The sequence below is a fragment of the Carassius auratus genome, chromosome 40 (assembly GCF_003368295.1).
Source record: "Carassius auratus strain Wakin chromosome 40, ASM336829v1, whole genome shotgun sequence".
Taxonomy (NCBI): domain Eukaryota; kingdom Metazoa; phylum Chordata; class Actinopteri; order Cypriniformes; family Cyprinidae; genus Carassius; species Carassius auratus.
Genome location: NC_039282.1, coordinates 2,489,084 through 2,498,026, shown reverse-complemented (window position 1 = coordinate 2,498,026; position 8,943 = coordinate 2,489,084). Strand labels below are relative to the sequence as shown.

Genomic DNA, 8,943 nt, shown 5'->3' with positions numbered 1-8,943 from the left:
TGTCAAGAAAGCCCAGGTTCAAAATAACACAAATGAATTCCTTAACCTTTGAAAAACTACTGTCCATAAGATAGAGGTTTGTGAAAGAGTCTCTTCTGCTCACTAAAGGCAGAACATATTTGATCAAAAACACTAATCTGAATCTGTGTTAAAGTGTAATGTATTTCTGTGATGCTCCGCTGTATTTTCAGCATCATTCCTCCAGTCTTCAGTGTCACATGATCTTCAGAAATCAGAATAATATGATCATTTACTGCTCAAGAAACATTTCTGATTATTATCAATGTTGAACACAGTTGTGCTGCTCAGTATTTCTGTGGAAACTGTGATGCATTTTATTTTTCAGGATTCACAGATGAATAGAAAGTTCAGAAGAACAGCATTCATTTGAAACAGAAATATTTTATTACAATATCAATGTCTTTATTGTCATTTCTGATCATTATAATGCTTCCTCGCTGAAGGAAAGTATAAATTTCCTCCAAAAACATATATTTAAAATATATATATATATTTCTACAGTGGGTATGGAATAGAATCACCCCGTTCCATTGAGCAGTAAACAGCTGGATAAAACAAAAACTGTGTCTGTCTTCATTTCAGGCTGCAAAGCAACAAAATGTGATTATTTTAAATGGGTTGATATTTTATTTACCCACTGTGTGTGTGTGTGTGTGTGTGTGTGTGCTAGTACTGAAATATTGAGTAATAGCAGATAGAGTTCCAGCTGTGTGACGGTGTGTTTGTGGTCTGTAGGCTGCAGCTGGAGGCCAAAGAATAGCTTTCTATTTGGTTTCTCCCAAAGAACAAATGTTTGTTTGAGAGTTTAGACATGATGGGAAACTCGATTTTTGAGAATTGAATCAAGATGTTGAGCATTCTCCCTTCTTTCTCTTCTCTCTACTCGCTCTCTTCTTCTTCTGTGTCTCCCCTTGGCTCTCGGCAGATAAAGCGAACGAAGTGAAGTTCAGCGTGCTGCATGTGAAGAACAGCCGTGGTCTGATCGAGCCCTCGGTGGATCACTCCAGCAGTCACTTCTCTTTCATCCGTGGGTCCGATTGTTCAGACGCAGAGCATCATGGGGTGGTGCCCTGAGAACTGCTTCTCCTTCAGAGTTTACATGGCTGGAAACAACTGCTCTGACATCAAGGTGAGGAAACACGTCAGGCGTCTGGAAGGCTTCTGCCTTCACAGAAATGAGACGGTTTTTACACCGCAGGACTGACTGGCTGTATTCTCGGTAACGCTGCTTATGTGACAGTTTGGTAATCTGCTATATTTAGACTTAGTTAAGCTAGAACTTGCCATCTTCTGCCAAGCGTTGACATCACAGCGGTTTCAGTTCTGCGTGTCTGCCACTCGTCCGAGTGTGGGAAGTTTGATTGTGTGGGTGCCGTCGTCTAATATAGCCTTCTGTTTATAGCCTGTAGTGATGAACAGAAGCTTTACAATCCCTGGAGGATATTAGCATCATGCTTTCACTTTCCACACTGCGCACAAACTGACAGTCACCACTTATAAGCTACTACTAAATATTGTAGAAACATAATTTTCTGTAAAGTTGTTTTGTAACTATTTGTATTGTAAAAAGCACTATACAAATAAACTTGAATTTAAAGAATTTAACTATCTGGTACTTCTCCACTAGTCTGTAAGATCAGGATGAGTTTGTGTCTTCATCAGGTTTGGAGAAATGAAGCATTGCATCAGTGTCTCATCAATGGATGCTCTGTAGTGAATGGGTGCCGTCAGAATGAGAGTCTAACAGCTGATAAAAAGGGCTGTTTGCACAGTCAAAAATGGCCGTATGTCTAGAGAGACTCTGAAAGTATTCTTGTGCTTGAAAAAGTTTCCACATCTGTTGGTGTTCAGCTTTTTAATCCTACTTACAAGGATGTTTAATTTTTTTTTTTGTAATTGGACAGCAAAACAAAATATTGATTACAATATTTTACTTTGAATGAAAAGCACTGCATTGCACTTTTATGTGCACACTTGACCAATGCAAACCGTAAAGTCAAGCCACATTTACTTCAATAGCACTTTAAACAATTCTGATGATTTCACAGATTCGGTTTAGTTCAGTAACTCTGTTAGAGAAGTGACTGAAAGCATCACAGTTCTGCCTAAACTGATCCTGTAACTTAGAGTTTGTTTAGTACTTTCAATACTTGACAAGACACTGATGGAGGTTGTTCAGAATCACAGCTGATGCCATGTTTCTCAGGACATCAGGAGGACCGTTCGGCGGGCTGTAAGAACAACAAGAGGTACATACAAGTAGACAAGCCGCAGGAGAGCAGGAGCTACCCATGGGTCACATCACACCTGAGGTACTGCAGACACAGATCACAGCTCACACACTCAGCTGTCAGTCTGTCACAGGTGTGTGTGTGTGTGTGTGTGTGCAGGGCATGCTCTTCTCTCCTGTCATCATGGAGGTCAAGGGATACTTGAGGTCTTCTTCGAGGAGAGCCCTCCCTTCAAACTGTCCTGGACTGCTGACTTGGGTCATACTGTCCAGACAGCTACCATCAGAGAGGGTCAGCTCAGTCATTGTCGTTTGATAAATATTTTTTAACGCACTGGCAACATCATAGTAGCATGGAAATCCAGAACTAGATCTGAAAGATCTATAGACTGACAATGAACGATTTAGACTTGGGTTTTTATCTAATAGAGGAACAGAAGACAGCGCTGGAATCTGCTGTTAGAATGATATTCTACCCTAGAATGTTAGCTCCAATGATCTATCTATATAGAGTGTCATTCTATATATTTTTTATTTTATAAACAACAGATGATGATTGTTAGGTCAAACGTTCAGAATACGATTACATATAAGGTTAGTATAGCCTAGTTCAGCACTTTGCGAATGGACAGCGACTCAAGTAGCACGTAGTACCTTATTCTCACGTTCTACGAGTTCAGTAGCCTGCATTTTTGGGAAACGCGCAAGGAATTGCGGCTAACGTTCATAACCTTGCACGTAGAGAGCGCTTTTAAGAGCTAAGATAGGCTAGGCTACATCCTTATCGGGAAACCCGGCCCAGAACAGATAGCCTAAACAACAGAACAGGACAGAAAATAATAATATAAATATAATAAAGGCTAAATAAAAAACATAAAATAGGCCTACAATAAACAGCTACCGTATTTTTCAGACTATAAGTCGCACGTGAGTAGAAGTCACATCAGTCCAAAAATAGTTCATGATGAGGAAAAAAACATATATAAGTCGCACTGGAGTATAAGTCGCATTTATTTAGAACCAAAAACTAAGAGAAATCATTACGGTCTCCAGCCACGAGAGGGCGCTCTATGTTTATTAGGGGTAGACTACAGGAGCACTGAGCAGCATAGAGCGCCCTCTCGCGGCTGTAGACCGTAATGTTTTCTCTTAGTTCATTTCTCTTGGTTCATGTCAAATTAATTTTGATAAATAAGTCGCACCTGACTATAAGCAGGACCAGCCAAACTATGAAAAAAACTGTATATATTTTATACTTAAATAATTAGCAAATTACGACGACAAAACTAAAACACTGAATCAGTTTGAAGCTTTGAACAACCGGCAAAAAAATGTCCCCATCAGACAAAGTTTTTTCTGTAGATGTTTTTGAAAACTTAAGGCTTTTTTCTTCATAAAACGAGTTGGACATCATCACACAAATGTCTGTGTATGGACCAGTCAAATCAGAAGAATAAAATTCGTCTGCAGAGAGTAAGGATGTCACAACAATAATGAGCCATTCACACAAGGTTTAAGGTTTAACTGATTTTTTTGTTTTTGATTTGCGTAGAATCCAAATTTTGTAGAACTTGAGAAATAGATAAAGATAAAATAAAATACAGAAAATACAAAGTGTGCTCCAACAAATAAAATAATTTCTTTAAACACCATTTTTTTCTTAGAGTTTCATGGACTTTAAATACTCTAAAGGACTAATTTTCTAAACAAAATAAATAAAGGACAAAAATAAATGTATATTCTTCTATTTATGCTAATACTTGTTTTTAACCTGGTTACACACCTCCAAGCAGGTTATGCAATCACCAAGCAGAAATGACATGAGCCCATATATCTTTACAGACAGCCAAGTATAAAACACAAATGCAGTTATAGCCCACAAACATTCATCAACAATTTACCTGCTTAGTAGGCCTTGTGAAAGCCAGCCCCCCCCCCCCCCCCCCCCCCCCCCCGACATGTCATCAAAAGCGTCTATCTTCCTCCTTAGTGGCAACTGGTTTTCAACCAAGAACCCCACCACATCTATTAGTGACACATAATACCCACACTCACGAAGGCATCCAATGTTCCAGATTTTCTAGTAAAGCTGAACATCTGACAGCAAAAACAAAATGCTGCATCTGCCTTGACACTGTACTCCAACCACTCTCTGTTTTTCATTTATCAACGAATGATCGCCCCTTACCACTGTAAACTGTTAGAGGATACTGTTTTAACACAATTTGGACAGGCCTCTGTCAGTCCCGATATCATCAACCGCTGTCCGCTGACCTGAAGGACTTGAAGATTGTTGCTCTATGGCTGTGCTAGTTAAATCTTTTGGAGGTTGTCCGGAGCTAGCATTCGCAGAAGAAGGGCCAGCTCGGCTCTCATAGACCATGGTACTGGTACTGGTGGTACAAAATTATGCATTTTCCCCATTGTTTTTATTTTATTTAAGTTACAGTTTGAACATTTAATATTAAAATAATAACTAAAAGGGATATATATTTTTTGGGCCAAGCCGTGGCCTGTAGGAGGGGCATCAATGACCGCTAGGGGGGGCACAGCCCTCGAATGCCCCACCACAGCACCGTCGCTAAATCCTAAACCTCAAACCTTAACTCTACTAACTTTACCTTACTAAGCAGCACATCAGGAGTTTACTGAGACTAAAGTGGCTAATAATGAGAATCCAAACTAAAGAGTGCCCAACATGTCTAATAATGTGTTCAGTATCCTGTTCATTTGTAACAGTAAGTCATGAAGACTGTTTCCGGAGAATGGCCAATAGATGTTATTTTAAATCTTTTACAGGAGACTGTGTACATCATCTTGAAGAATCCCCCCAAAAAACATCCAAAGGTGTGTAGTGCATCTCTGTTAGGACAGCGCTGCAGTTAAATGCCTGAAGTAAGGTAAATAATCTCAAGATATTCTCATGTTTTATGCTGTCACAAAAGTAAGGCTGAACAAAACAAACAAAATTAAAAACTTTTGTTGGTCGCAGAGCTTAAAGCCAATGGTAAAATCCTGTTGGCTTTTTGAACATAGATAATTCCTTGAGCGTTCTGTTCATCACACTGTCAGATTGTTCAGGAGCGATGCCTACTCTGTGTCTCTCCGTCTACTGGCAGAAAGAGAAAGAGCAGCGCATCGGAGGAAGAGCTCTGTCACAAGCGCAGTAAGAGAGCGCAGGACATTGACGAGGCCGGTGAGTTAACAACTCCTTGTCACAGTGTTTCTCCTGATTATGGGTCGACTGGAGCGCTGTGTCTGTGTCTCCAGACCTGACGGACCAGCAGCTGATGCAGGTGTCCAAGGAAGGTCTGGGCCTCAGCGAGCAGGACCTAGAGGAGAGCGTGACCATGCTGAAGTTCAACATGCTCCCACGTAGCAACATTGTGTCGGCCCAGATCCGGCCCACATCTGGCACCCGTGGAAAGATGATCTGGCCCACATGCAGCGTGGAATGATGGCACTTGGGCGGACTGCTCCTGTTTACCAGATTTAAGCCACAAGCAGGCCATAGCAATGCCACATGTCAGCCAAGAGTAAAGAAATTAACCAGAAATGGACCTTATCTGAGCCACAAAATCTGTGTATATATTAAATATGAAGTAATTTCAGCCTTAATAAACCTGTTAACAAGCAGAATCACTGAAAGAAAGAACACAACAGAAAAAGAGATATGCAGAAACACAAGAACTACAACTGACTTCAGCCACAACCTTAGATGAAATCAATTGAAGATAAAAGAAGACATTACAATATTTTCCGGACTATAAGTGGCACTTTTTTCATAGTTTCGCTGGTCCTGCGACTTATAGTCAGGTGCGACTTATTTATCAAAATTACTTTGACATGAACCAAGAGAAAACATTACCGTCTCCAGCCGTGAGAGGGCGCTCTGTGCTGCTCAGTGCTCCTGTAGACTACACTGAAGACATAGAGCGACCTCTCGCTGCTGTAGACGGTAATGTTTTCTCTTTTGTTCTTGATTTTAAATAAATGCGTCTTATAGTAAAAATATCGTAAATCGCTCAAGATCTCAGCAGAGGAGGATTAAACAACTCCACAAACAGCTTTACCAACTTCACTTATTACTAACCAGACTGAATTTATTTCTGTTACACATCTACAAAAGTTTTTATTGAGAATTAACAGAGGTTTAACTCTAATATGTGTCACCATAACAGTGATTAGTGTTTTCGTTAGTTGTGCTTTTAACTCTTATTATATGATTTGTCTTTTTTGGCTTCCGTGACGGTGTGGTTATTGAACACATTTTCGGCATCAAAGAAAGCTAAGGTGAATTTAGGTCAGGTGATGGTCGTTGTTTGTTGATGGTTTTATAATCGTCATGAAACAGGCTGATTTGCAATTTATTTTTTTTTAATCTAAGAATTGTTTCATTAATATATTCAAAACACAAACTATGTGTTTCTGCAGCATGGGGTCCAGCAATATTACAACAATAAGTTAGAAGATTTTAACGAGCATGAAAAAGTTAATCTGTGATGACACACATAGACATCAACATTCAGCACATGAATCTCAACAATGGTGACAATCAAATGTACCTTGCTGCAATGCATGATGGGTACTAGCATAGTACAAAACTCCCAGCATTGCATTGCAACATGAATAAATTATGCAGCTGAATTATCCTATTATTTTGTTTAATTCTTAAAATGTTCTTATATTTTTTTCTGTTGTTTTTGTTGTGACTTAGTAGCTTTTCAGTGAAGTTCTGAATTGATCAGTTTATCTAAATATTTTTGATTGTCACCATTATTGAGATTCATCTGCTGATTATTTATATCTGTGTGTGGCAGCATATTTTAAGTTTTTTTTTTTTTAAGCTCATGTTTGTTAAAAGATTTTAACTGATTGTTATAATACTGTTGGATCTCATGCAGCAGAAACACAGGGTTTGTAATATGAATGTATCATTGGAACAACATTATTGTTAGATTAAAAAAAAACATCACTGAAACAGTGTACTTCATGATGATTATAGGACCATCAACAGATAACAGCCTCACTTTATATCATGGCACTCTAGATTTCTTTGAAGTTGCAAATCTCCAAAATCCCCTCTGGAAAAACCAACTCTAAAATTTCATTAACATCATATGAGAATTTGTGTAAACACATATAAAATGCCTCACCTTCAAGTTTAACCGGTTTAGAAGATGTAATTTTTCAGAACGATCTTCATGTACTGCACAGCAAAATCCCCAGTGTTAATTTAACACTCTGAGTGTGGACTCATATAAACACTGAAGCAGGGTTAAAAGTAACACTGAAGCAGAATTGAAGTTAATGAGATAATTAAGAAGTTAATTGAGTTATGATTGACCATTATTGAAGACACCTGATGTTAACAAGCAGAATCACCAAACGAGAAAATCACAGTTTCTGTGTCACCATTATAGTGGTCAGTGTTTGCTTAATTTGGGATCTTAACCCTTCAGACGTTTACTTTATACTTTATGTGGCTGTGGTGACTGAATTATATCATACAGACAGACCACAGCAAAGGCAATCATGTGTGCCATTGATTGTGATTTGAGCTATTTGTTATAGAGTGACCTGAATGCCTGAGTTTAAGTTTCTTTACTGCATACATAAATTAAGTGAAAAAGAAAAGTAAGCAACCCAGCATTTCTGACATAGTATGACATGTTTTTAATAGTTAGTTCTACGTAAAGAAGTAATCTTTTGTTTGGACACACAGACATCAGGAATCAGCGTGAGCATCACAACAACGGTGACCATCAAAAAAGCAAGTTGTAGCCAATAAAAACTCATCCATGGCTCCCATCATGCATTGCGGCATGAATAAATTATGAGCTGAACTGTCTTTTTAACTTTTTATTCTAACTATATTTTATTTTTGCTGTTTTTATGTTAATTTTTTGTATCTAGTTTTGTGATGTTCAGAGTAGATCTGTTTATCTGAATATGTTGTTTGTCACCGTTGTTGAGATTCATACGCTGATTATTGTTATTTGTGTGTGCCTAAAATACAGACTCTTTAATAAAAAAAATCAGAATCACTTGCAAGAGATATCTACAAAATGTATAGAAAATACAGATTTTTTCATTGTGGAATCAAAGCTGTGACAATCAATAATGGAAGTTTTACTTTGAGAAAAGACTGTAAAGGAGTTGAGTGATTCATGTCAAACAACGATTACATTAAAACATAATCATCAACACGCAATGATTTTTGCTCTTGGTTTGACAAACAAACTTTAAAAGTAAAAAGTTACAAGCCAAGATCCCAGCTAAAGCAAACACTGAACACTATAATGGTGACACACAAATTGTGATTTTCTCGTTTGGTGATTCTGCTTGTTAACATCAGGTGTCTTCAATAATGCTTAATCATAACTCAATTAACTTCTTAATTATCTCATTAACTTCAACTCTGCTTCAGTGTTACTTTTAACACTGCTTCAGTGTTTATATGAGTCCACACTCAGAGTGTTAAATTAACACTGGGGATTTTGCTGTGTGTAATTAATGAATTACTCTGTGTAGCAATATAGGTTTTTAACGTCCTTGATGACTGAAACATGACGTTCCACTTCTAAATTCGATATGAAGTATGTAATCAAGCTGCTGTTTGTAGTAATGCTGATGATGTGTAGTTTGACTGGTTTCTTCACTGGTCTCCTTGTCAGTACAGGACTTCTGAT

General features: G+C 38.2%; 1 long non-coding RNA gene across 1 annotated transcript; it reads left to right on the top strand.

Moving 5' to 3' along the window:
* Positions 1-743: 743 nt before the first annotated feature.
* LOC113058977 (uncharacterized) lies at positions 744-2,492 on the top strand. Its single transcript, XR_003278041.1, has 3 exons — positions 744-1,150; positions 2,228-2,333; positions 2,412-2,492. It is a non-coding gene; the product is annotated as an uncharacterized LOC113058977 (long non-coding RNA).
* Positions 2,493-8,943: the final 6,451 nt, after the last annotated feature.